Genomic DNA, 26069 nt, shown 5'->3' on the forward strand with positions numbered 1-26069 from the left:
TCGTTCAGCTTAGATTCCATGACCAACTATAGAGTAGAACCCACTGTCCCTGGGCCCCACCCGGTCAGAAAGTGGCCTCAGCTGGCCTGGGGGGCCCTACGCTCTCTGGGGGGTCGGCCACCATGTCCTCACTCAGCACATTATGCTCACTCTCCTCCAAGCGTTGCACGCCCCGAACTCAGGCCTGTGGGCAGACACAGAGATCACGCCTGTCCTCTCCCATGAGTTGTGGTATCGTTTCTTGAGGCAATCAGACATTTATAAACAAGCCTTAACTGTTATAAGGGCTCAGGTAGGCAGCTCTGACGGAGTGCCTGGTCACACTTGCTGAGATTTTGGCAACTCAGGAGGATGGTGGAAGGATTGGCTGCAGTCACTAATGTGGCTCATTCCGTGATCGTCAGGGCGGCACCGTAAACATCGACTCATGATAAACAGGACAAAGGAGAGAAGCCTTCATATGGTTACCTGCTGCGGCACGTGGACAGCTCAGAACATGGTGGCTTCAGACCATGGCCCTCTGTGATTGCTTATCAGGCCATGGGGCAGGGAGCTGATTTGGACCAGCTCTGGCTCATCTCAGTGGGGCTCGCTCACGCATCCACGGCCCACCGGCAGCTCAGCTGGGGTTGGCTGGTGGAGGGTAGCAAGTGGGCCGTGGGCTGGGGCGATGGCAGTGAGGTGCCTCTTGTCCTCCAGCAGGCTGGCTCAGGCTTGTTCCCAGAATAGCGAGGTCCACAATGAAGAGCCGGAGTATGCAAGGCCTCATGAGGCCTGTCACTTGGCCGCGTTCTGTTGACCAACTCAAGTCTCAGGCCAGTCTGGACTCAAGGCACCAAAGTGCCCTCCACCTGTCGGTGGGAAGCGCAGGACATACCAGCAGGAGTGGGTGAGCCGTGGCCTTGCTGGGATCCACGACATGTATGATCTTCTTGACTTGACACTGAAATACACATTTGATAGCACTCAACATCTCTGTCCACTCAAACATCCTTAAAAAAACCAAAAAGGACCCCTTTGTAACAGGATTAAAAATATCTGTTTTGAGCCAACGTTGAAGGCCTTAAAAGTGGTCTCGATAAAGTTGGGGACGAGTCAAGGGTGGCATGATCAGATCACCAACACGCCAATAGAAAAACTGGCTAAGACCAAAATAGGTAATTTACCCCCCAAAGGCTAACTATCTAGAAAAGACAGCTTTATTAGTAATCAGAGAAATGCAGACCACAGCATCGTGAGATGCCCTTTTGCCCATCAAATCAGCCATGTTGATCAAAACTCTGATGGCTGAGTCCGTGGAAGATAAGCTCTTTCACAAACAGGTCTTGACTCTGACACATCCCGGCCACCTACACCTCAGGGCAACTTGGCAGAGTGTGATCATTCATTCCCCACAGATACGTTGTGAACCTACTGTGTGCAGGGTGCTCTTATGTGAAAAGCCTTCCCGTCTTCCCTCCTCAGGCTTCAAGGAACTTGCTACACACTGGAAGGGCAGTGTCCAGCTAGACTCTCTCGCCTTCTTTCTCCAGAGTTTACACAGGGTTTACACAGGGTGGGGGCTTAATAAGTAGTTGGTGGGTGGATAGATGGATGCTTGGATGAGTAGTTGGATGAATGTTTGGATGGATGGATAGATGGATGGATGGATGCTTGGATGGATGGATGCATGCTTGGATGGATGCTTGGATGGATGCTTGGATAGATGGATGGATCATGGACGATGGATGGCAGATGATGGAACAAATGGAAGAGACATTTACACTTGATTCAATCACAACAATTCCAGAAATGTATCCTAAGCAAAGGTGACCACAGGAGGGAAAGGGAGCAAGGTGGGCAACTGGGCCACGTGCAAGGGTGGAAGGAAGTTCAGGAACCTGCTGTATGCCAGGCTATGGGCACAGGTGGGACGTTAGCTGCAGGGAGAGGTGAGATGGCTCAGGGACAGGTGGACATGGTTAGGGACCCCAGCTTGTCTCCATGTAAGAACTGAAGATGCCAAGCGTAAGTCATCTCAAGAGGGTTCTCCTCCTATAAACGTTATCTTTGGTTTCCTAATTGGTGACAGTGCCAGCCAAGAGTTATTGCAGATGTCCCTACTAACGTGTGTTGGGAGTTTGCACAGGGTCTTCCATGGCTGAGGATTCAAGGGGCCTTGGGTGCCCAGCATGGGAAGGGTAGGCGTTCTGGGCCAGAGGCCAGGAACTCAGGGCAATGCAAATCTTGGGGTCTGCCTGTGCTTTATGGCCCCACCTTGGTGCAGACCATTTTAGGGACAGAAAAATGGAAATGGGGTTGCCCCTCGGTCTACAACCGTTTCCAATTCAGAAAATGGATTGCTTGCAGTTAAAAGAGAAACAGTTCTTCATTGGTAGCCCCTTCACATAAGTATCATTAAAAACTATCAAAATGCTCTCCGGGACAGGACAGATGCATGTAAAGTCAGCTGCAGGTGCTATAGACAGAGAGGCTCTTTAAAGACACGGACCATCCCTCCTCTCACTCACGGGAACTTTCCATTGTGAAGTCTCTGGAGCTGGTAAACTCATTTGATTGGTCAACTCACTTGTGAATCGTGCACAAAATGAGAGGGGGAAAAAGCCATGGCTTTATTTATAGAAACCTCATGTTTGCTATTCATCAAAAAAATAAACACAACCCACCTCACACTAAAAATATGCATCTGAAGATCAACAATGAGGCCATGTTTGGCCGACTCCATAGAGAAGTAGAGATTTCAAACCATAGGAATTTCTCACAGACGTTCTTAGAATAATCCAGGACACTGTGCCAACAAGCTTTTTTTTTTTCATTAACATTTTAAGCAACATGCCACTTCCTCCCTGAGTCTGAAACTGGTAAAGAAAACCTTCGTGCTCTGATATATTAGTGCAAGCTGTGTGACCTTTGCCAATTTACTTAACGTCTCTGAACTGCAGTTTCTTTGTAGATTGAGCATCTACTTTCAGGGATGCTGCGAGGGGTAAACGAGGTAATAAATGCATGATAAAGTTCTGAATACAAAAGAGAGGCTCGGTAACCAGTGGCAACAATTATAATGTACCAAGATCAAGAAATTTTCTGTCACTGATTCCAATTCTGCAAGTCAAGGGCTGCTCACAGATGTGCTGGTAAAAGTCAGCCTCCCTTGGGACCACCAGGTTAAACCTCTCCCAGCAGCACTGAAAGATTATCTGCCAGGATTAAAAGAAGCCAGGGCAGTCACAAAAGGGAGAGCCCTATTGCTCCCTGATGCATTTTAAAGGCAGATCCACAGAGAAGCCTGTGGTCACAAGCACTAAGCCCCACCACGTCTAGACATGTTGCACTCTTGTTGCATCCATCCAAGTGTTGGCGTGCAGAGCTGCGAGGGCCTGATCCTGCCACGTGGATGTGAGCCCTGACCGCACCACTTCCCAGCCGTGGGACCTTCACTTATCTGTAAACGGAAAAGTGGCAGCACCCTCCTTAGGAGGGTTCAGTGGCAAGCAATGAGCTGCTCACACAAGCATCTGGTGTAGTCACACACAATCAATCCTAGCCAGGATACTTATCAATAGTGATAGCATTTTATAATGTTTCTCTCTCTCCACATAACTGTATTCCAGACCACATCTGTTTTATTTACAACCAACAACTTGTTCCCACCCTTGGAAGAGGCTTCAGCTCTTTTAATTGTAGTAAAAAACACATAGTGTAGAATCTGCCATCTTGACCATTGTTGTCATGCGTATGGTAGCAGCGACCACGTGCATATTATCGTGCGCCACATTTCTTGAACTTTTCGTCTTGCAAAACGGAAATTCTGCACCCACTGAACAGAAACACCCTCCCCCACCCAGCCCCTGGAACCACCATTCTATTTTTTTGTTTCTAACAGTAAGTGGAATCCTGCAGTATGTGTCTTTTTGCGTCTGGCTCATTTCACTGAGCATCACGCCCTCAAGGCTCATTCATGTGGTAGCAGGTGTCAGAACGTCCTTCCTTTCTGAGGCTGAATAACATTCCATTGTGTGGATAGACCACATCTTCTTTATCTGCTGATCCACCAATGGACCCTGGGGCTGCTTCCACCTCTTGGCTGTTGGGAATAATGCTGCAGTGAGCATGGGTGTGCAAATATGTCTTTGGGATCCTGCTTTCCGTTCTTTTGGGGTTGTACCCACAAGTGGGATTGCTGGATCATAGGGTAATTCTATGTTTAATTTTTTGAGGAACTGCTGCCCTGTGTTTCCCAGTGGCCACACCACTCTGCATCCCCACCCACCGTGCACAAGGGCTCCAATTTGTCCCCATCCTCACCAATGCTTGATATTTTCTGGCGTCTTGACGGTAGCCGTCCTAATGGGTGTGAGGTGGTATCTGGCTATGCTTCCATATGATACGTGAGGTGATATATATGCTTGCTGGCCATTTGTATCTTTTGTTTGGAGAAATGTCTCATCAAGTCCTTTGCCTGTTTGTTTAATCAGATTTTTTTTGGATTTTGTTGTTGACTTGTAGGAGTTCTTTATATAATTTGGACACTAATCCTTTGTCAGATATTTGGGTTGCACACACTTCTCCCCATTGTGTAGCTTGCCTTTCACTCTGTCGATGGTTTCCTTCGCTACACGGAAGTTTTTGAATTTTGATGTAGATCCACGTGGGTATTGTTTCTCTTGTAGCCTGTGCTTTTGGTATCATGTCCTAGAAATCATTGCAAGTCTATGTCATGAAGCTTTGCCCCTATGTTTTCTTCCAGGATGTTTATAGTTTCAAGTCTTACATTTAGGTCTTTGATCCATTTTGAGTTAATTTTTGGATACGGTGGTGAAGTAAGAGTCTGAGTTTACTCTGTTGTATCAGGATGTCCAGTTTTCCTGACCCGTTTGTTGGAAACACTGTCCTTTCCCCACTGACCCGTCTCGGCTCTGCTGTCGAAGTTCATCTGACCACCCATGTGAGGGTCGTTTCTGGGCTCTCTGTTCTGTCTCAGTGGCCCGTGTGTCTGTCTTGATGCCATTGCCACACTGTTTGTGAGCTGTTAGCTCTTCCTAAAAGGTGTGGCCTTTGTCTTTGTGTTTGACAATATGTGCCTTAAGCTGTTTCCACTTGTTCTCCAACCTTGAACAAAGCAAGTGCCCTTTAGATTTGGTGGCAGGTGATGGCCACAGAGACCTTATGAACGGAGACAATGCCAATCCCAAGCGCTGTCCTAAGCGTTGTCTGGGTCACTGTTCATGGTGGAACTTGTCCCAGCCACGCCCCCCCCTTAGGGAACAGAGACACCACCTCTAGGAAGCCCACGTGGATGCAGCACTTGGCACCCATGTCCCACACATCTCGGTGTGGGGACATCAGGAACTGAGGGATGAGCGTGGCCCGGCCAGCATCGGCAGTGAGACAAAGTCACTATCCACGGGAGATTAGCCATGGGTGCAGGTGCCCGGACAGTCCCCTTGGGGCTGGATGCCACAGGCATGCCCCACGTGTGCACCCACATGTCTGGAAATGACGCAGCTTTGCAGGTTTTATTAGTTCCTTCTCTTAACAGCCAGCAGAATTTATGGCAATTGGGGACCAAAGGACAGACGGCATGGTGGAGCAGCTTCCCTGTGTCACTGAGTGTGAGTCGTGACAAGCCGGGAGCCCGCCCGTCGGGAGTGGGGGGTCAGGGTGTGCTGGAGCCCTTGGGGGCAGGGACACCGTCCGAGCCAACTCTGAGCAGCCCTGGACATGGTAATGATGCCCAGCAGCCCTTTCTCAGGACAGGGTAACGTCTCTGCCAGAAGCTTCACCAGAAAATCTCTGCACCTGCCCGCAGAGCTCCAGGAGGGACACGGGGGACACGTAGGGGAGTGGCAGCATCCAAGGTGGGGACAAGCGAGGACCGGCAATCACACAGGCTCCTCGGTGTGAGGTGGGGCCAGAGAGTGCCGCTCGTGGGGAGCTTGCTCAGGAAGCTGGCGCAGGCATGCGGACCCCATAAACCCCAGCACAGAGGACAGTCCTGCTGGCTCGCAGGCCGTCTGGAAGATCCCAGAAGGATAGCCACAGCTCGTGCCGCCCAAAGTTTCAAGCCTTAAGAGTTTTCTTTGAAATGGTAGCCGGTGGGGAGCACTGCCTCACACACCTGTCTTTCCCTTAGAGGGAAATGCGTTCGTTGGCTGGGGCCGCCACAGCAGGCGCCGCGGACGGGGCTCACACGACAGACACTCGCTGTCCCCCGGTCCCCGAGCCCGATGCCCGAGATGCAGGCGCGGGCAGGGCGGGTCCCCCTGAGGCCTCGCTCCTCGTGTGTGGACGGCCGTGCTCTCCCTGGGTCCTCACGGGGTCGTCCCTGCGTGCGGGTCTGTGTCCTGATCCCCTCTTCTTACAGGGATCCCGGTCACACCGGATCAGGGCCACCCCGGTGACCCTGTTTTACCTAGTTTACCTCTGCAAAGACCTCATCTCTAAACATCTGCCTTCTGAGGTGCTGGGGGTCCGGACCCCACCATAGGAGTTTGGGGGACACGGCTCAGCCGTAGCAGGGAGGTGTCATGTCCGCCGTGCAGCCAGGCACCCCAACTGCTCGCCCACGACCCAGCGTCCTCACATCCACCTACCCAGGGCTGCTTCTTGATGCGCGTGGGTTCAGGAAGGCTGCAGAACTCACTCCGCACTGCACATCCCCAGACGCCGTGAGGCCCCTGCTCCGCTCTCTGCATCCCTGGCCTGTTTGACTGTCGTCTGTGCTTATAATGAGTGTTGTTGTTCGCCCCACTGAGGGTGAAAGATCCCTGGGGGCAGAGGCAGTCTGTCCAGCTCTCTGCCACACTCCCAGCGCCTCGACGTGCGTCTGCACATGGTAGGTGCTCTGTGAGCGTGCACTGAATGTACGGGGAAGGTGCCCGGTGCCACAGGGCAGTGGAAGGAGTGTCTGGTGTAATATGTTGGGGGAATCTCAGGAAGGCCTCCTGGAGGGAGTGACCTTTCTGCTGACAGCTCACAGGATAGGTAGGAGTGAGTTGGGCAGAAAGGTACAGGAAGGGCATTCCAAGCAGAGGGAACAGCATGCACTGAGCCCTGCAGGGGCGAGACCAGATGAAAAAGCTGAAAGATATGGAGTCTGGCTGGAACAGAGCAGGTGAGGGACGATGACTAGATGGAACATGACCTTCACGAGTTACATGGGTTCGGAACATTCAGAGCCTGGTAAGCTAGGTGCTGGGTTTGGGACCCACCCCCACTTCTGTCTCTCTGACCTTGCAACTTACAGAGGAGCAACCTGCCATGTGCGGGCTGCACACACACCCAGGGTCCAAGGACCAGAGCCTCCTCCCGTCGCCTCTCTGGTGCTGGGGACATGTCCTTCCTCCATTTTCAAAAAATTCTTTTTTCCCCTTTCCATGTAGCTGGAAGGCCTCGGGTAGGCCTTCTAAGGCAATACATCACAGTTAGCGGTATTTTTTAGGTGTTTCCAAATTTTAGCACTTTAAAAGCATAAATATTTAAAGAAGTCCACCATTTGCCTCATCGATGAAAACCTCAGAGATGTATTCTTAGATCATTTCCTAAAAAATCAGCAGACCGCAGAATGCTGACTCATTCCTGCAGTGTTCACACACCTCAAAGTTTCAGTAGATGGCTACAATAACACCGTTGTAAGCAGAATTGTTGCTATGGGAGATATTTTCACTGGGGATTGATGTCCACCCATCCATCCATTGGTTCATAAATGTATCTATTCATCCATCATCCATCTACCCATTCATCCATCCACCTGCCCACCTACACATCCATCCAACCATGCATCCACCCATCCATCCATCCACCCATCTATCTATCCATCCATCTATTCATCCATCATCCATCCACCCACCTGCCCACCCACACATCCATCCATCCATCCATCCATCTATCCATCTACCCATCTAGCCATCCACCCACCCATCCCTCCACCCATCTATCTATCCATCCATCCATCCACCCACCCACCTGCCCACCCACACATCCATCCAACCAACTATCCATCCATCCATCCACCCATCTAGCCATCCACCCACCCATCCCTCCACCCATCTATCTATCCATCCATCCATCCACCCACCCACCTGCCCACCCACACATCCATCCAACCAACTATCCATCCATCCATCCACCCATCTGTTTTTCCATCCAACCATCCACTCACCTGCTCACCCACACATCCATCCATCTATCCATCCATCCATCCATCCATCTGCCCACCCACCTAGCCATCCATGCATCTATCTATCCATCCATCCATCCATCCATCCACCCATCCATCCACCTGTCTATCCGTCCAGCCATCCACCTGCCCATGCACCTGCCCACCCACACATTCATCCAATGAACCATCCATCCATCCATCCACCCATCTATTTTTCCATCCAACCATCTACCCACCTGCCCACCTACACATCCATCCACTCATCCATCCATCCATCCATCCTTTCATTCACAGCAGGCATTGTGGTCTCACTGGTGAATAAGACAAGTCCTTGCCCTCAGGGAGTTCACAGTCTAGTGGGGAAGACAGACAATAGGCAGCAATATTTCATTTATTTCCAACATGGATGGGTGAAGTGAAGGAAAAGGCAGGTGTTTTGAGAGTTTACCAACTTGGGATCAGGAAAACCTTTGTAAGGAAAAAACATGGTTAAGCTGGAACCTGAAGGACTGGTAAGAGTTTGCCAGGCAAAAAGGTGAGAAAGTGTTTTAAGCAGAGGGACCAATAAGTGCAAAGTCCCTGAGGCAGGAAGGTGCTTGGCGTGTTCAAACAGCTGAAACAAAGTCAGAGTAGCTGTGGCCATGTGGTCCAAGGCTGGAGAGGCCAATGGGGGCCTCCATCATGCTGGGCCTTCAAGACCACACTGTGAATTTGATCTTAAGAGCAGATGGGAAGCCAGAAAAGAATTGCAAACAGAAGAGGACTATAACCAGATTTGCTTTTTTAAATCAAGTTTGAATCAAATACACCACACATGGAGAAAAGTACACATCCGGGTGCACACATAGGGGTCAGCTTGGGCCACCATAACAAAACTGTAGACCGGGCAGCTTTAACAACACGCATTTATTGTCTCCGAATCCCGGAGCCTGGAGTCTGAGATCCAGATCCACCCGGATCGGTGTCTGGTGAGACCTCTCTTGCAGACGGCCGCCTTCCCGCCTGGTCCTCACATGGCCTTCCTCCACGCATACACTGAGAGCGAACTCTGGTGTCTCTCCCTCTTCTTACAAGGACAGCATCCTTAGGACTAGAGCCCAATGCTTTTCACCTCATTTAGACTTAATTTCCTCCCGAAAGACTCTTACCTCCAAATGTAGTCACCTTGGGGGTCAGCGCTTCGGCATGTGAATGAATCTGTGGGGACCTGATTCAGTCCATAGCAGGACGACTCTGGAGTTTCACAAAGTGAACAGGTCCCCCGAAACTGGCACTCGCATAAAGGACAGGCATGTGGCTCCTCTTCATGACCCCTTCCAGCCCCCGCCGCCCCCAAACCATGCCTTCCAGCGCCGCACAGAGGTCTGCCCGTTTTTAACTGGATACCCATGGAAGCGTGCGGCACCCCCTGCGGACGTGTGCCCATGTTGCTCCGTGCCATTAAGTTCATTCATGTCATTCCTGCGCGGTGCATTTGTGCATTCCACTGCTGCGTGCCCGGCGTGGACTGCTGCGGCCATCGGGAACAGTGCTGCCCGGTCATGCCTGTGCGTTTCCTTTGGTGAACTGGGGGCAACGTTTCTGGCAGGTGCATGCCCGGGAGTAGAACCACAGGGTCACAGACAAGCACAGGTGGAGCGCTAGTGCGTTATGCCTTGCCGCTTTCCAAAATCGCTGCATCAGCGCCATAAGAATGTTCCGGATGCTCCACATCCTCACCACCTAGTTGCCTTCTTGAGCAAGGATGGCGATCGCTGTCTGGGTGTCTGGGTGGCCCTGTGAGCCGTGTGGGGAGCCATGGCCGGGCGCTGCCAGGACCCAGAGCCACAGCGGGCTCCGCACAAGGGGCAGCGAGGGAGGTCCCATCCACCCGCGTGGAGAACAGGCAGCCGGGATGGGGAGGCCAGAGTTGGGGGCCAGAGGAGAGGGGGTGGTGGCCGAGGGGACCCGACACACGGGCTGACGGCAGTTTGCAAGCCTCGTGCCCCTCGCTCCGTGTGCCTAATTCCATGAGCCGCCCCACTGCCGTGGAGGAGGTGTGAGCCGCTCTCCGTCCCTGGGACGTTTTTGCTGTCCGCTCCTGGAGCCGTTGGTGGGGTTTTTGTTATTGTTGAGACTGTTTTCTGAAAAGTCTTGAAATCCTCAAGCCAAGGAAAACGCAGGTTAAATGCTAGTGAGTTAGTTTCTTGGAAATTTTTTCCTGTCCTGTTTGGCCCAATTGCTAGATACTGATTTATTGAGGACTTCCCATGGGCAGGGCATTTTTTTGGAGAATCCGGGGCATTTTTTGGAGAATGTGTCCCCTGCCCTGAGGGGCGCTGTAATCCAGAGGGGCACCAGGACATGGCCCCTCCACGTTCAGAAGCATTTCTGTGTGTGCTCACCTACTGCCCCCGAGGGAGAAGACTGCGTTCTTGGCGCTGCTAGGGGTGGATGGGACCTCCCTCACTGCCCCTTGTGCGGAGCCCGCTGTGGCTCTCGGTCCTGGCAGCGCCCGGCCATGGCTCCCCACACGGCTCACGGGGCCACCCAGACACCCAGACAGCGATCGCCGTCCTTGCTCAAGCTCCGTCTCCCCGGCTCTGCTGACCTCCCTCAGAGCACACTGCCTCGGCTACCAACTGACCACCAAGAAAGAGGAGACCACTAGCAGCTTGTGATGCTCCTGAGCATCGGGGCGCAGAAGGACCTGGTGGGGGGCATGGGCAGGGGCCAGACGACCCCACCGAGCTCAGGAGATGTGTGCACGGCCGCACAGCCCAGAGGACGCTTCCAGTGACAGGTGGTCCCCTGTCCCTTCTTGTGAGGTGGCGGGAGGGTGACAGAATGTCACCTTTGAGCTGTCTGCTCTAATGATAATTAGAGGATGTATGGCTCTATCCCACGGCCCCTCCGGTTTGCATGTTGGCAACAATAAGATGAAGTAGAGGAGCGTGCTCTGGGGAGCAGTGAGTGATAGAGAATTGCCGTTGTCTGTCTGCACCTTTGCTCCTGGATTTGGAGATGCAGGGAGGAGGAGGTGGTCTGAGCCCCCTCCATCCCTCTGCCCTACTTCAGTGGCTTGATTTCTCATGGAGGGTGGAGGCGGACTCAGGATGCCGAGGATGGAAAATGGTACGAGAGAGAAGAAACTAGGACGCGCTCGGGCCCTGGCTTGCCACCTCCGTGCCCGGAGCTCCCGGGAGAACAGGGTGCCTGTAGATGGCAGCCTCGTTTGTCTTCCTGGACGATTTTCTGCCTGGGCCGCCAGCCCTGCAGAAGAATTGGGGGGTAGGGTGGGGGGGTCAAGGCTTAGACCAGGTTGGCTGCGCCCTGGACCCCGCAGGCAAAGGAGGAATGGAAGGAGCCAGCTTCTGGCTTCTGGCTCCTGGTACGTTCTCTTAGCAATCAGGCCACCTCCTGGCCGCCCACCCCAGGGCCACCCTCTGTCCCCGAAGCACCCTGCCCTGCTTTCTCACTGCCTCTCACACTGTACATCTTATTCCCCACCTTTCTTCCCCACTGCGGGCAAGGTTTTTGTCTGCTGGGTTCACTGTCTGTTCCCTTGAAAGACGCCTGGCCCATCTTTCAAGCCCATCAAGCCCTCCTCCAGCGACTGAGCCGACGGGTCCACAGTGCACCTCAGGTCCTGGCAGCCAGGGGGGCCTCGCCGGCCATGCGAAGGCCGGGCGCCCGACCGCGCTCTCTTTGTGTTCTCTCCCCCCACCCCAGCAGCACAGCACAGCACCTACACGGTGAGTCATAAGAGCAAACTCTTGGGGGCCGAAGGAGATTCTGTGAGAGCTCTGAGTCTGTTTCCCGTTTCAGTGAAGGCTTTTCCACATAAAAGCACGTGCCTGTGCGCCCAGTGCCCAGTGCCTCCGGGTGCTCGCCAGGTGCCCTGATCCTTCACTTCCCTCCGGAGACGCCAGCTCCAGGCCCCACGCCATGGCACCTGGGCCGGCTGCACCATGTGCGGGCCCGCTCCAAAGCGAAGATGCAGGATTCTGCCCACGGAATCGCTCAGTGCTGTTGCATGGCATTGTGCGAGTGTGTGGCAGGGAGACCTGTCCCCGCCTGGGAGCTGGGAGGGCTTCCTGGAGGAGGTGTGCCATTGCCATTCATGCATTTATTCACTCATTCGACCAATTCTGAGAGCCTGTTCAGAGACAGACCTATGCAAGTTTGTGCAGGAGCAAATAAGCAGGGATTGGGGCGCCTGGGGGGCTCAGTCATTAAGCGTCTGCCTTCGGGTCAGGTCATGATCCCGGGGTCCTGGGATCGAGCCCTGCATCGGGCTCCCTGCTCTGCGGGAAGCCTGCTTCTCCCTCTCCCACTCCCCCTGCTTGTGTTCCCTCTCTCTCTGTGTCTGTCTCTCTGTCAAATAAATAAATAAAATCTTAAAAAAAAAAAAAGAAATTAAGCAGGGACGGAAACGGTGTGCCCATTCTCATGCACCTCAACGCACAGAGGACAAAAAGACTTCCCCCCACCTACCCGCCCACATGCATAAAATGTGAGGAGTGTCCTGCAGGAAAGTAAAGCAGGAAAACCATTGTGTTCAAGGCGCAGAACTCCAGCAGTCCAGTGGGAACGGGCTCATTCTTTCCACCCACCCTCCGCCCCCCCCCCCACCGCTACCTTCAAACCTGCTCCGGGTGTGCTGGAGCCCTGCTCACACCAGCTCACACCCGCTCACACCCCTCACACCTGCTCACATGAGCCAGAGGCGTGTATCCCTTTTCGTCCCGGCGTTCAGTGACATCACACGGGGAGCTGGGACCCCGCCGTGGCGGGTGGGGGGACGGACACTACCGCAAACAGCAAACCCTGTCAATGCGGTCTGATTCGTTGTTTCCACGCACCACTACCTAGAACTGGTGCCTCCCAGCCCCGGGGTAATTCTAGAGCAGGCCCCATGACTTTCTGGTCACTGTCATAATAAAAGCTTTCCCAGCTACGTTTAGTCACAAAAACTGGTCTCAGGAGGATAACTCGAATGTCCAGTCCCATGTAAGACTTCACTTAAAAGCATGTTTTCCTTCCACCAGCTGGCCGGCCTCAGGCTGGGGGCCTGGGTGTGGGGAGGGGTGCAGCCGCCTTTCCCTTCCTTCCCCGCTGTGCTTCTCCCCCTCTCCCCACCCTGCCCTGGGCCCCCAGGACCCCCCAGGACTGGGGTGAGCGGGGTGGGGGGGTGTCACCCAGCTGAACTTATAATCTCTAGGCTGGGGTGCATGTTTGAAGCTGACTCTTTTGAGGATACTTTTGTGGGTTTTGTAGACCTGGTTGTAATGAAAACATCCCACTTGGACCCCCCCCCCCCCACCTCGAGCATCTGCAGCTGATAGTAACACACGGGATCCCTTCACCACGGGCAGGCTCCCTCCTAAAGGCCCACTTCCCCTCCCCAGGAACCTGACCCACTTGTCCCCTCTGCTCCCATGTTCCCACTATTAGTGGGGGAGAGTCCCCACTCAGCAAAGCCAATTTCTAAGTGCAAGTTGGTCACCCCAAGCCCGCCGAGACTCCTTGAGTCTCCCCTGAGCCTCGGGCAAGGAGAGGCACCCCTCACTCATCAGCTTTCTCCCAAGAAACGCCCTCTCCTTGCTCACTGTAACTTCATCCCTGTTACAGCCTTGAGGTTGGTGTCTGGCTCAGGGTCACCAAACTGGTGCTGGTCACCTTCTTGGCAAGGGTCATTAGCCTCGATCAGAACTAGACACCCAAACAAACGATTCTCCTCGCAGAAAAAGAAGGCAAGAACTGTCTCTCCTAGAAAAACACGCTAGCTCATTAATATGCTTGGGGCATTACTTCTGTGAATGCTGATCACTGCTCTTCATTAGGAGGCATCCTCGGAGCCGGGCGTCGCGCTGAGTGCACCTTTACTGAAGTGTCTGCCTTAGCACCAGGGGTTCACACCCATGGGGATTAGTGCTTATTTTTCAGAGAAGTAAGATGACTGGCCCAGGCTCACTCGGCTGCTAGAAGGGAACAGGATTCGAACCCCCATCTTCCCGGTTCTCAAGTCAGTGCTTATCCTCACTGCATTGCTATAGAATTATGCAGAAAATTAAAAAAAAAAAAACCAATCTGCAAAAAGATCAAGAAAGGTGATAGGACTTTCAAATGTGTGGAATGCCGTTGTCCCACTCGTCGCCGGGGCTCTGGGCTTCGATGGGCATTTCAAGTGTCCGTGTGCCCCGTCTGGCCAGGCCATGGGCAAGGCCCCGGGGTCCTCGCCAGGTGCTGTTTTGACCTACATTTTCACCCTCCCCTCCCCGTTTCTTTTTTAAGTTGTATATAAATTTCAGTTTTTAGAAAAAGGAGGGTTATTTTTTTTTAGCTCTATCAGAAGAGATTAAACAGAGGCAGAATGGAAAATAAAGTGTATTTTTAAATAAACCAACCGTTTGGTTCACATTGTCCCCCGGAACCTCTGTCCATTTAAAGCAGCTTCATTATTCTTAATGCGTCCACTTCCTCAGCCCGCTCCCTTGGTTTTCCCATGTTGATCAGCTGAGAAATCCCAGTGGTGAGATTTATTAAATGTGACCAGTGGCCGGGCGAGGTCTGAGGAGCCGGGCTCTTGCCCAGGAGGGCTCCAGGGACGCAGGGTGAGAGCCCATAAAATCGTGACCCCGCGGGGCGGGTGGTGGAGCCCCGCTGCTTCCCACCGTGTTGACATGGAAAGCGTGTGAACAGGATCCCAAAGAGCGCTCAGAATATTTTAAACCCGAGCTGCCATCACATGAGAGCTGGTTGCCCCAAAGACAGGAATGTCAAAACAACAAAAACAAAAACAGGGAGACAGAACCGAGAGCAGGTGTGTTGTTCTGTGTTCTTAACAACCCAAACTGAGAGAACTCTGCTTCTCCCCGGAAAAATCTCCTCCTCCTCTTCTTCTTCCTCCTCTCTCCACTTCCCGGCCCTTTGACATTTCGTTTCGTGGCAGAACATCCAGAGAAAAGCAAGGTTTTCCGAGACTGGTGGGTGGATGGCCTGGTGGGGAGGGGGATGCGAGACACCAGCTTGCCCTCGGGGACCCGTTCAGAGGGGCTCATCGTCTCCCTTAGCCTCTCCATTTTAACTAAAAGACTATTCTTCAGTTAAAAAACAAAACAAAAAAACCCCATGAGGGTAGGGACTTGGTCTGGCCTCCTAGGAGGCTGCTCTTGTATCCCCAGCACCCATAACAGAGCCTGGAACACAGTAGGTGCTCAATAAACACTCAGTGAATGCACGCTTGGCAGGATCCTCTACTCCATTCCTTTCCCCCACGCTGGGACCCGTTCACACTTAAGGGGTGCGACGGGCAGAATAGTGGCCTCCCAAAGAGGCCCACGTCCTAATCCCGAGAACCTGAGAAAATCTTACCCCTATGTGTCAAGGAGAAATTAAGGTGGCAGATGGAATGAAAGTCGCTCCACAGCTGACCCTGAGAGGGGGAGATTATTCTGGGTGATGCAGGTGGCCTCACGGGGTCCTTAAGCGTGGAAGAAGGAGGCAGGGAGGTCAGAGCCAGAGGAGACAGGAGGCAGAGGTTGCGGTGGCCATGGAGGAGGGGCCCCGAGCGGAGAGCAGCAGGTGTCCTCTAGAAGCTGGAAAAGGCAAGGAGACAGTGTCCCCTCGAGCCCCCAGAAAGAACACGACCCTGCCAATGTCTTGATGTGGCCCAGTGAGACCTGTTTCAGGCTTCTGACTTCCAGAATTGTAAGATATTGAATGTGTGTTGTTTTCAGCCATGAAGTTTCTGGTGACTTGTTACAGAAATCCCAGGAAACTCAATAGGAATTGGGGGCAAGGGGTTCCAAGGCTCCGTAGTCCTGTGTCTTTTGGCGCTGATTTCCTGCTCCCTGGAGGATGGCAGCCCCAGCCCCTGGCCTCTGGAGCCGACCAGCTTGGGGGAGCCTGGATTAGACCAAGTGGAGTCAATCTCTTCATAGCCCATCTTCTTGCATATGTGAGGGAGGCCCAGAAGGAGTCAATCTCTTCATAGCCCATCTTCTTGCATATGTGAGGGATGCCCAGAAGGAAGGGGTGCAATGCAGGCTTTCCCAAACTTGGGGGGGGTGGCACGCAGGGGTCACTTTGTTTTCCTCCAGGGGTGGGACTGGACCCAGCACTGAGATGGCCCAGTTGCTGTCAGCGTCAAGGCTTAGGGAGGTTGGCTTTTGTTCTGTTCCGGTTTCAGAGCCACAGACTTGCGCCCAGACTGCAAGACGACGCATCTGGGAAGATCTGTTTATTTTAAGAAATACCAAATATTTAAACCATCACTAAATGGCTTAAAATAATAAAGGCTCTGTTAATGAACTCATGTAGAACTTTCTTCCCCAGAATCTGCATAAGAGTATGTGTCTATCCCAGGCCATCTGGGGGCATCTCAGAGGAAGACAAGGAAGAAAACTGGCCTGCGGTTAAAATGTGTGCTTTAAATTTGGGGGAGTTCTCCAGAAAGACTCTGAACAAGAGAATGCAGGTGGTTCAGTGTAACCCACTCAGGATCATTTGGGTTATAAGTGACAAAAAACCCCATCCAGCTTGAGGCATAGCTGGATCCAGGGGCTCAATGTCTCCAGAGTTCCATCTTTCTCCATCTCGTGGCTCTACTGTTCTTTGGGCTGGGCCCACCCTCAGGTAGACTCTCTCTTGGTGGCCAGATGACAGGTATACCTTCTAGTCTCCGCCCTTTGCAGCCCCAGTGGACAGAGAGCACTTGTCCCCGGGTCTCTCCAACCAAGAGTTCCAAGGTTAGCTCTGATTGTCCTGATATGGGTCTATGACCATCCCTAGGTGAGTCACCATGGCCCAGGGCATGCTGAGCTGTGACTGACCAGAAGCAGCCTGCTTCTGAACCATGTGGGTTAAGAGAGCATGCCGAAAACTAGAGTTCCAAAACAAAAGTCAGGAATGGAAGCTGGGCAGAGGACCTTCACGCTGTGGGCGGGGCCCGCCCCATAGAGAATAGCTCCTCTTCAAGGGGTTCCTCAGTGAAACTAGTGAAAAATCCACAGTGGCCAAGACTTCTCACCCCTGACAGGTTTGATGCTGTGCCAAAAGCATCACCTGCTTTAATTCTTGCAACAACGCTGGGAAGTCAGGGCTCATGGCCCTCTTCCCAGTTCACAGCGGAGGAAACTGAGGTTCAGAAACCTCAGTTCTGACCCAGGACCCCAAGTTCTTAGCCACCACCATTGCCAGCACCTTGTCTGAGCTGCGTCTGTCCAGGATGGTGCACAGAAACCCAGGCTGGGCCGACAGCAGTGTCAGGGTTGGCTGTGCCCATGGCCAGAGCTGCTTCCACTGGGGAGGAGGACCTAATCTGAGCAGGTTCTCTTGGTTCATAAATGGAGGGACTTGTCTGCTCCTCCCGCAGACACCACGAGGGGCCAGCAGCGACCCACACAGGCACTCAGAGGTCAGCAGGCAGGGGACAGGCAGCTGCAAGAACCTGGCACTGCGATGTTGGTCTCGCATGACAACAGAAAAGCATCAGACAGTCCCAGTTGGAGGGAAAAAAGACAGATAGCTAAAATAAAGGCTTCTCCGGGGCTGTTCAGGGAAGCAGACAGGCCAGAGTGGTATTTCAGAGCCCAACTTTGGCTTCAGATTGAAATTCCATGCCCAGCTCTTTTCCTCATCAGCTGGATGACCTTAGGCAAGTGACTTCATCTCTCTGAGTCTCAGGCTCCTCATCCAAACAAGGGCATATGACAGAATATCCAGCCTGTAAGGTGGTGGCAAGGATTAAACAACATCCAAAATCTTAGCACCGTTTCTGACATGCAGGAAGGACTTGATATCTGCTGGGATGAGGGTACTGATGATGGTGGTGGTGGTGATGGTGATGATGGTGATGATGGTGATGATGATGATGGTGATGATGATGATGGTGATGGTGGTGATGATGATGGTGGTGATGGTGGTGATGATGATGGTGATGATGGCGATGATGGTGGTGATGATGATGATGGAGATGGTGGTGGTGATGATGATGGTGATGGTGATGATGCTGGTGACGGTGATGATGATGATGATGGAGATGATGGTGGTGATGATGATGATGGAGATGGTGGTGGTGATGATGATGGAGATGGTGATGATGGTGGTGGTGATGATGATGGAGATGGTGATGATGGTGGTGGTGATGATGATGGTGATGATGATGATGATGATGGAGATGATGGTGGTGGTGATGATGATGGAGATGATGGTGGTGGTAATGGTGATACTGATGGTGAGGATGGTGATGGTGAAGGTGGGACAGCCTGACATCTCCAAGTGTGATAGCAACACCCTCAATTTGCACCCCCATTGGACAGTATGGGCTTTTCCTGCTTTGTTTTTCTCCATAGCACTCATTGCTTCCAGACAAATCATATAGCAAGTGGTTTACACTCTGTCTCCACCACTAACTCATAAGCCACAAGGACATGGAAACTGTTTCCTCGGCACACAAAACAGGCCCTGCACATAGTAGGACCACAGTTTATAATGAATCAATAGCAGTTGCCATTTCTGTGCCTGGAAGGAATGATGCAGACAGATCTGGGCTGGATGAACTGCTCAGGCCCACCTGCAAGGGATGGGTCATTCCCAGGAATGCTCTGATGCAGATGAACTTCTCATTAGGGGAAGATGTGAATTAGTGCTCACCTTTAGTTCAAAGTGGTGAAACTCCCACTGTTGCTGCACATTTTTGAAGTGCTGTCGTAAGCACACTGTGAAAATCCTCATCTCTGTATCATGTCATTTTGGCATTTGTGTTAAGTCATCTGTGTTTGAACCCCCGTGTTTTTCATTTGTATTTAAAATAATTAATTTAATTACACCCATGGAGTTAAAAAAAAAAGTAGAAAGTATTTTTGCTTTCTTAAAAAATAGATATTTTCATTTAAGTTCAGGTACTACCCATTTCCTCTGTCAGAAGAAACATGTCTGAATAAACAACAAGTTTACCAAAGGCAGACTGGTATGTTTTAAAACCTGTTGGGTGTAAAAATGAAGTGTCTTTCAAAGACAGATCTGCCACATTTAAACTTTAACGACCTTTGAAAACTAACAGGCTGTGCCTACAGTTCAGTGTTTATCTTATGGGTGCCTTGTAGGTCCATTCTCCTCCCAGCCCAGCCACGATCCTTCTCTTTTCTCATTTCCAAAATGCTGAGCTAAGATTAAGGGCAGGTGTGTGTGCCCTGAGTCCATGTGCATGCGGGCGCGTGTGCGTGTGGCACGTGTATGTTGAGGTTTTCCGTATCCACGGCAGCTGGAACCCAGCAGGGTGCCCCCACTTCTTTGCCTTAGTTTAGGCTGTTCCAGAAGTTTGTAAGATACAAGAGGATCCAGAATTTCATTGAATCAAAAATCCTTAACTGGTGCAGCGATGTTTAAAGAAGAGGTTGGTTGTGAGGCATTTCATTTTGTTCCCCCACCGGAGGAATAAGTGCTGGGGGCCCTGGGCCTTCCTGTCCATGCAAGCTCCAAGTTTTGCAAAGACAGGCCGGTGCTGCCTCTCTCCGGCAGCCCCCGGGGCTTGACGCATGGAAGGCGGCGGTGCCGGATTCTGGCAGATGGGTGAGTGAGAGGAGCACCTCCTGCGTGGTTTGCGTCCCCATCCAAATTCACAGGGTAGGTGCTCCTCCCCCGCACGCAGTCCGCTGGCTCATAACGTGGAGTCAACACCATGAGCTGGGCCCAGGTGGTCAGCCTCCACTTGAGGGTGGGAAGAGGTTCCACCCAGCGGCCCACAAATGGGGAAAAGTGTGCATCCAGAGCCCTCAGCAGCCCCTTCCATGGCTCATGGGCCCAACAGCCTATGGCAGGGCTTCCCAGAGCCAAGAGCCCACTGGAGCTCCTGCCGGGGGTGGGGGCGGCCTCCCCCGTCTCTCCCAGTGCACGGTACCGACCACAGGTCGGTATGGCACAGGCCTCCGAGAGGGTCTCCGGGTGTTTCCGCAGGGACTGTGGACTGGCTTCCTGTGGCCGCCGGAAATGACCGCAGACGGATGGCTTCAGCCACCAGAAATCTGTTCTCTCACCGTTTTGAAGGCCAGAGCCCCAAATCAAGGTGTCTGCAGGGCCGTGCTCCCTCGGGACCTTGGAGGGCAGAGAAGTCCCTCCTAGCTGAAGGACCCAGAAAGTTTCACGGGCCCTTGGTGCCTGTGGCGTCCAGAGGCTGGTTGTGGGGGGTGGGGGGAGGCAAGCATGGGCAGAACCCAAGGTCAGCTCAGGCACCACCATGCCAGGAGGGAGAGTCAACTTTCCTCCTCTCCTGATCAATGCGGTGTCCAAAACCAACATCAATTATTCATCATAAAAGGAAAAGGGAGGAATCATGCAGTGGTTTTTGCCCACCCTGTCTGCCATTTGTTTTGTCATCTCAGCCGCAAGGTGGGGTGGCCTCTCCTGCCTGAGCCCTGCTTCTAGGGACAGACCTGGACAGAGGTTGTACACTGAAGGGGAGAAACCTCGAGAAGATGAGCAGGGACAAAGATATTCTTTCCAAACCGTACACAGAAAAAGGTCGTGTTTTGGCACAGCAATTGTGTAAAATATTGGGGCTTTTGCATTTCATAGGGTGTTAATTCAAAGAGGTGGAGGGAGAGCTCCGGGGCCCAGCAGAGAATGGGACCCCTGGGTGAGCCCTTGCGGAATTGACAAATGTATCATTCCACCATATCCCAGAGCCAGAAGGGGCAGGATAACAGGATCTAGGGGCCTTTCTCAACTGAATGGCCTGATGTGGGGGGCCTTTGGGGGGGGACTCAGGTGCTCTCAAAAGCTCTGATGGCCCGGGACCCAGCAGGCTGGACATCATGGGGGAGCCTTCTCGCTCTCCCTGTGCCCAAGCAAGCTGTGAACAGAGGGGTCTGCTTTCTTGCCAGCCAGGACATGGGCTGGGAGCAACGGGATGGGAGCAAGTGTGTTAGGTCCGGGAATACATTAGCTTGTGTCCACTTCCTGTAGATTTTGTCACCAGCTAACCGCCGACCCAAAGTTACAACACCCAAGGGCAGAATATGGGAAGGGAAGAGCTAGGGGTAAGTCCTTCTGCCCCTCGGGACGTATTTATGGATTATGACCCAACTGTGTGAGTGTCCTGGGCTGCCCATGACCAAAGACCACAAACTGGGGGCTGAAACCAACAGGGATTTATCCTCTTGTGGTTCTGGGGGCCAGAAGTCCAAAATCAAGGTGTTGACAGAGCCATGCTGCCTCCAAAGGCTCCGAGAGAAGATTCTTCCTGCCTCGTCCAGCTTCTGGGGGCTCCAGGCATCACGGAGCTTGTGGCCTCATCCCCCCAGCCTCTGCCTCTGTGGTCACATTGCCTTCTCCTCTTCCCCTGCATCTGTCCTCTGTGTGTCTCTTATAAGGACACCTGTCGTTGGATTAGGGTACACCTGGATAATCGAGGATGACCTTATCTAGAGACCCATCACTTAATTATATCCCTAAATCACATCTCTTATTTCAAATAAGTCCATATTCATAGGTTGCAGGGGTTAGGATGTGGACATATCTTTTTTTAAAAAAATATAATTTATTTATTTTGAGAGAGAGAGAGCATAAGAACAGGGGCAGGAGGGGTAGAGGGAGAGGAAGAGAGAATCTCAAGCAGACTCCCCACTGAGTGCAGGGCCCAATGTGGGGTTCAATCCCAGGACCCTGAGATCATGACCTGAGCCGAAACCAAGAGTCAAATGCTCAACTGACCGAGCCACCCAAGGATGTGGACATACCTTTTGGAGACACCATTCAAGCCACTCCCCCTGCTCACTGGTACGTGAGGTGCAGTCAGTGACTCTTCCTCTTGGGGATGAACACAGAAGGGGCTGAGGACCATTGTCCCCTTCTACACCAGCTCTGACATTTGAGTGCACTTAGTTTCTGATGTGTTTTCTCTCCCAGAGGGCAGGAGCCACGTCTTAGGCATGTTGGTCTCCCAGCATCTAAGGCGGCGATTGGTGATTTGCAGGCATTAAGTAAATATCTGTTCAGTGAATAAGTGAATGAGCAAATGAATGACTTGTAAGACTCCTTCTCTCTCTCATCCGTCACCCTTATTCCTGCCATCCTACCTGTGAAGTGGCCGCAGCTTCACAGGTGTCCTGAGGATGGCGCTGGGCGTCCTGCCCTGACTTCTGTCCGGCGTAGTAGGCGTCTGGGCCCATGTGGCTCCTGCCAATGGAGATGTGCGCAAGAGGGGAGGGGAATCTGGGAGAGGTGCCTGTGGGACACTCCGGCAGAGCTGTCAGGGAGGTCTTGGGAAGGAGAGGTGTGGAACTGGAGAAGAATTTGGATGTGGGGGTAATTAACATACCGGGGAGGCTGGGACAATGGGTGAGACATGATTGCCCAGAAGGAACGTGCAAAATGAGGGGGTAGAGGGCCAGTCCTGGGAACACCCACATTTGGAAAGCAGGAAGGAGAGAATGAGCCACACGTCTGACCGGGTGGCCCAGTGGGAAGAGTGTGTCTTCCAAGGTCACACAAGCATGGCTGAAACCCGCCTCCACCGCGTGTTAGCTCTGGGACCTTGGAAACTTACCCAGCCTCTCTGAGCCTCCGTTTTGACTTCAGAAAAGGCTTTTTGAAGACTAAATACATCCAAAGCATGTAGTGAAACAGTTGCCAGATAGCACAATACTAGCTGATGTCTGCTGGGTGCTCATGAGGGCCTGGGCTCTGTGCATCATAATCCAACACTCACATCGACCCTGGGGTGAGCACAATTCCTTCGACTGGCTGGTGAGGACACAGGACAGTTAAGAGTGGTTACAAAACTCGTCTATAGCCACAGAGCTCATTTCGTGGCAGAGTATTAGATTCCAGCCCTGGAAGAAAGCAGGGAGTTGTTCTTGTGTGAAAAGCAGAGGGGCAGGTAAGAACGGGGATGTAAGTGTGCATGCTGGTGCAGCCGCTCAGAGTCCGGCTAAAGGCCCCGGACTGGGGAAGGTATTCTGGTGACAGCAGAACATGCAAGGAGTCAGGACCATGTTCCATCCAGAACGATCAGGAGAAGTGAGCAGAGCTGCCTTGAAAGATTGTGAAGAACAGGGCCACGAACGAGTTATGAGATTCTACAGGCCTCAGAGAGCATAACACAGTAGAGCAGGCGAGAGCTATAAAGAAGCAGTCAGCAAATATTTAATTGAACAGAGAAAGAACTTTCTAAACATCACAATGCTAGGGGCTCAGTCGATGGAGGGGGGACATCTGCCGAGCACGCGCAAGTCTTTGGCCAAGTGCTGATCGGCCCAGACATGAGACAAAATTACCTGAGGCTGGGGCAAAAACCCACCAGAAAGCACCTCTGAGGACTCACGGGTGTCAGGGAATAGCTCATGCTCCCCCCAGCTGCAGGGGGGCATCCTGTGATACGTGGGGCATCACACGGCAGGGTCGTCTGAAGGGCGTCACCTGGATTCAAGGCCGCTTTGCATCCGCACTGTCGAAGCATAGGAGCAAACCTGGAAAACATTAAAGTGATTCTGAGCAACTTAACTACCTGCCAGGACAGAGTCTAACACTAATTAAAGGAATAAACAACAAAATCCAGCATCCAACAACATAAAAATGCAAAGTTACCAAGCAAGCAGAGAAGCAGGAAAATATGACGCATCACTAGGAGAAAAAAAAATTGATCAGTAGAAACAGACCCAGAAGTAGTAAAATGATGAGGTAAGAGGATTAGAATGGTAAAACAGCAATTAACAATATGCTCTGTGTACTCAAGAAAGTAGAGGAATCATGAACAGATGAGGAATAGAATGAAAGATATAAAAAAGACCCCAGTGGAACTTTTGTGGTTGGAAAATTGTAACACAGAATGGGATTAACAACAAATAAGATACCACAGAAGAAAAGATTAGTGACGTTGAAGATGTACCAATAGAAACTCTTTAAAGCACAGAGGGAAAAGATGGAGAAAAATATACAGAACAGCCGTGACTTGGGGGGTGATATCAGGTGGTCCCACATACATGTAATAGAAGTCCAAGAAATAGAGAGGAAGGGGACAGAAAAAGCATTTGAAAAAATAATGACCAGGAAGTTTCCATCATGGGTATAAACTACAAGCCCGCAGATCTACAAAGTTAATAAACCCCAAGCAGAAAAAACATGAAGGAAACACACTAAGGTGCATTATCATCAAAGTGCTGAAGACAAGTGGTAAAAAGAAAATCTTAAAAGCAGCCAGAGAAAAAGGACATGGTGTGTGCAAAGAGGAACAAAGTTGAGAGTTAGTAGACTTGTCACCAAAACATATGCTTTCAAGAGACAGTGGGGTGACATCTTTAAAGTGTTGAAAGAAATTGCCAACCTACACACCCAGCAACAGTATATTTCAAAAAGAAGGTGAAATAAAGACTTTTTCAGAGTAACAAAAACAGAGAGAGAGTACTTACCAGCAAACCTGTACCATAAGAAATGATAGAGGAAATTCTTCAAGCAAAAGGAGAGTGAAAATGGATGAAATTCAGAAGCACAGGCAGGGATGAAGAGCACCATGATTTACAAATAATAACCAGTATGTGGATTAATATAAGAAAATTTTCTCATTTTTAAAATCTCCTTGGAAGATAATTGACTTTATAGCAAAAAAATAATAGTAATGTATTATTGGGTTTGTGATATACATGGGGGTAAGGTGCTGGACACAGAAGCACAAAGGATGGGGGACGATGTGGAAGTATGTTGCTAAGAGATTCTTAAACTATACGTGAAGTGGTAGAGTAGTACTTGAGAGGAGACTATTCTAAGTGTAAAATGTATATTGTGAACCTAAAAGCAACCACTAGAAAAAGTGAAATAAAATAAAGTGATAGAACTAGGAATTCACTAATAGAGGTAAAATGAAATTATACAAGTGCCCAACTAATCTGGAAGAAAGTGCATGCCCACAAAACATGTAACAAGTTGGAAGATTTATAACCCATGTTGATAATTACATTGACTATAAATGATCTATATACTCCATTTAAAAGGCAGAGATTATCTATTTGGGTCAAAAAAAAAAAAAAAAAAGACCTAATTGAATGTCGTAACAAAAGGGACAGAGACATAGCTTGAATTCAAGGGCTCTCAGTGGCCAAGTCCAGAATGACTGGAGTATCAAAATAAGTAGTACAGTAACAGATTATAATTCATTGAGTAACAGCGAGCCATGCGTCCATGGGGTGGGGGAGAGAGAGACCTTTCTTACAATTGAATATCAAACTGTTAATACAGAAGTAGCTAATGCTAATATTGATTGTGAGAGTCTGATGAGGAACGGAGTCTTTACACGGTCACAAGTATCTCCCCACCAATTTCCTACTGATTATCAAGGAAAAACAGTGGCTGTGCTCTGTATTCTTCAGAACTGTTAAGATCAAGAATGCCGGAGAAAGGCTGGGGAACTGTTCCAGATCAGAAGAGGCTAAAGAGAAGTGATATCTCCATGAAGTGCTTGGTCGTGGATTGATTCCGGCTCTGCACGGGAAGGCACTGAACACAGGAGGCTTGGGATGGGATGCAGTCTGAACACAGACTGGGGACTAGGTAACGTCATTATCAGTGTAGAATGCCCGAATTCGGCAACAGCATGGAGGTGATGAAAGACAATATCTTTATTCTCAGGAAATACTAACATGCAAGCATTTAGTCCCCAACTCACTTTCATATGGTTCAGGAAAGAAATAATTTGCACTCCCAGTCCTGCGGGGTGCCGGGCATAGGGGGGTGCAAGACAGTAAGGTTTTCGTTCATTTGGGGATGGGCCCAGGAGAGGGACGGGGACTTTGGTTCCCAGATCACTGAGATCCTATCTTAGAGTGGGAACGGGCGCGAGACCAGCTAACACGGCCATGCAGGGAAGAGCAGAAAAGCTGCACACGTGAGAAAGGTGTGATGAATAACCATGAAAACAAGCTGGAGCTCACTG

This window comes from Phoca vitulina, unplaced genomic scaffold (genome assembly GCF_004348235.1).
Source record: "Phoca vitulina isolate PV1807 unplaced genomic scaffold, GSC_HSeal_1.0 scaffold16, whole genome shotgun sequence".
Lineage (NCBI taxonomy): Eukaryota > Metazoa > Chordata > Mammalia > Carnivora > Phocidae > Phoca > Phoca vitulina.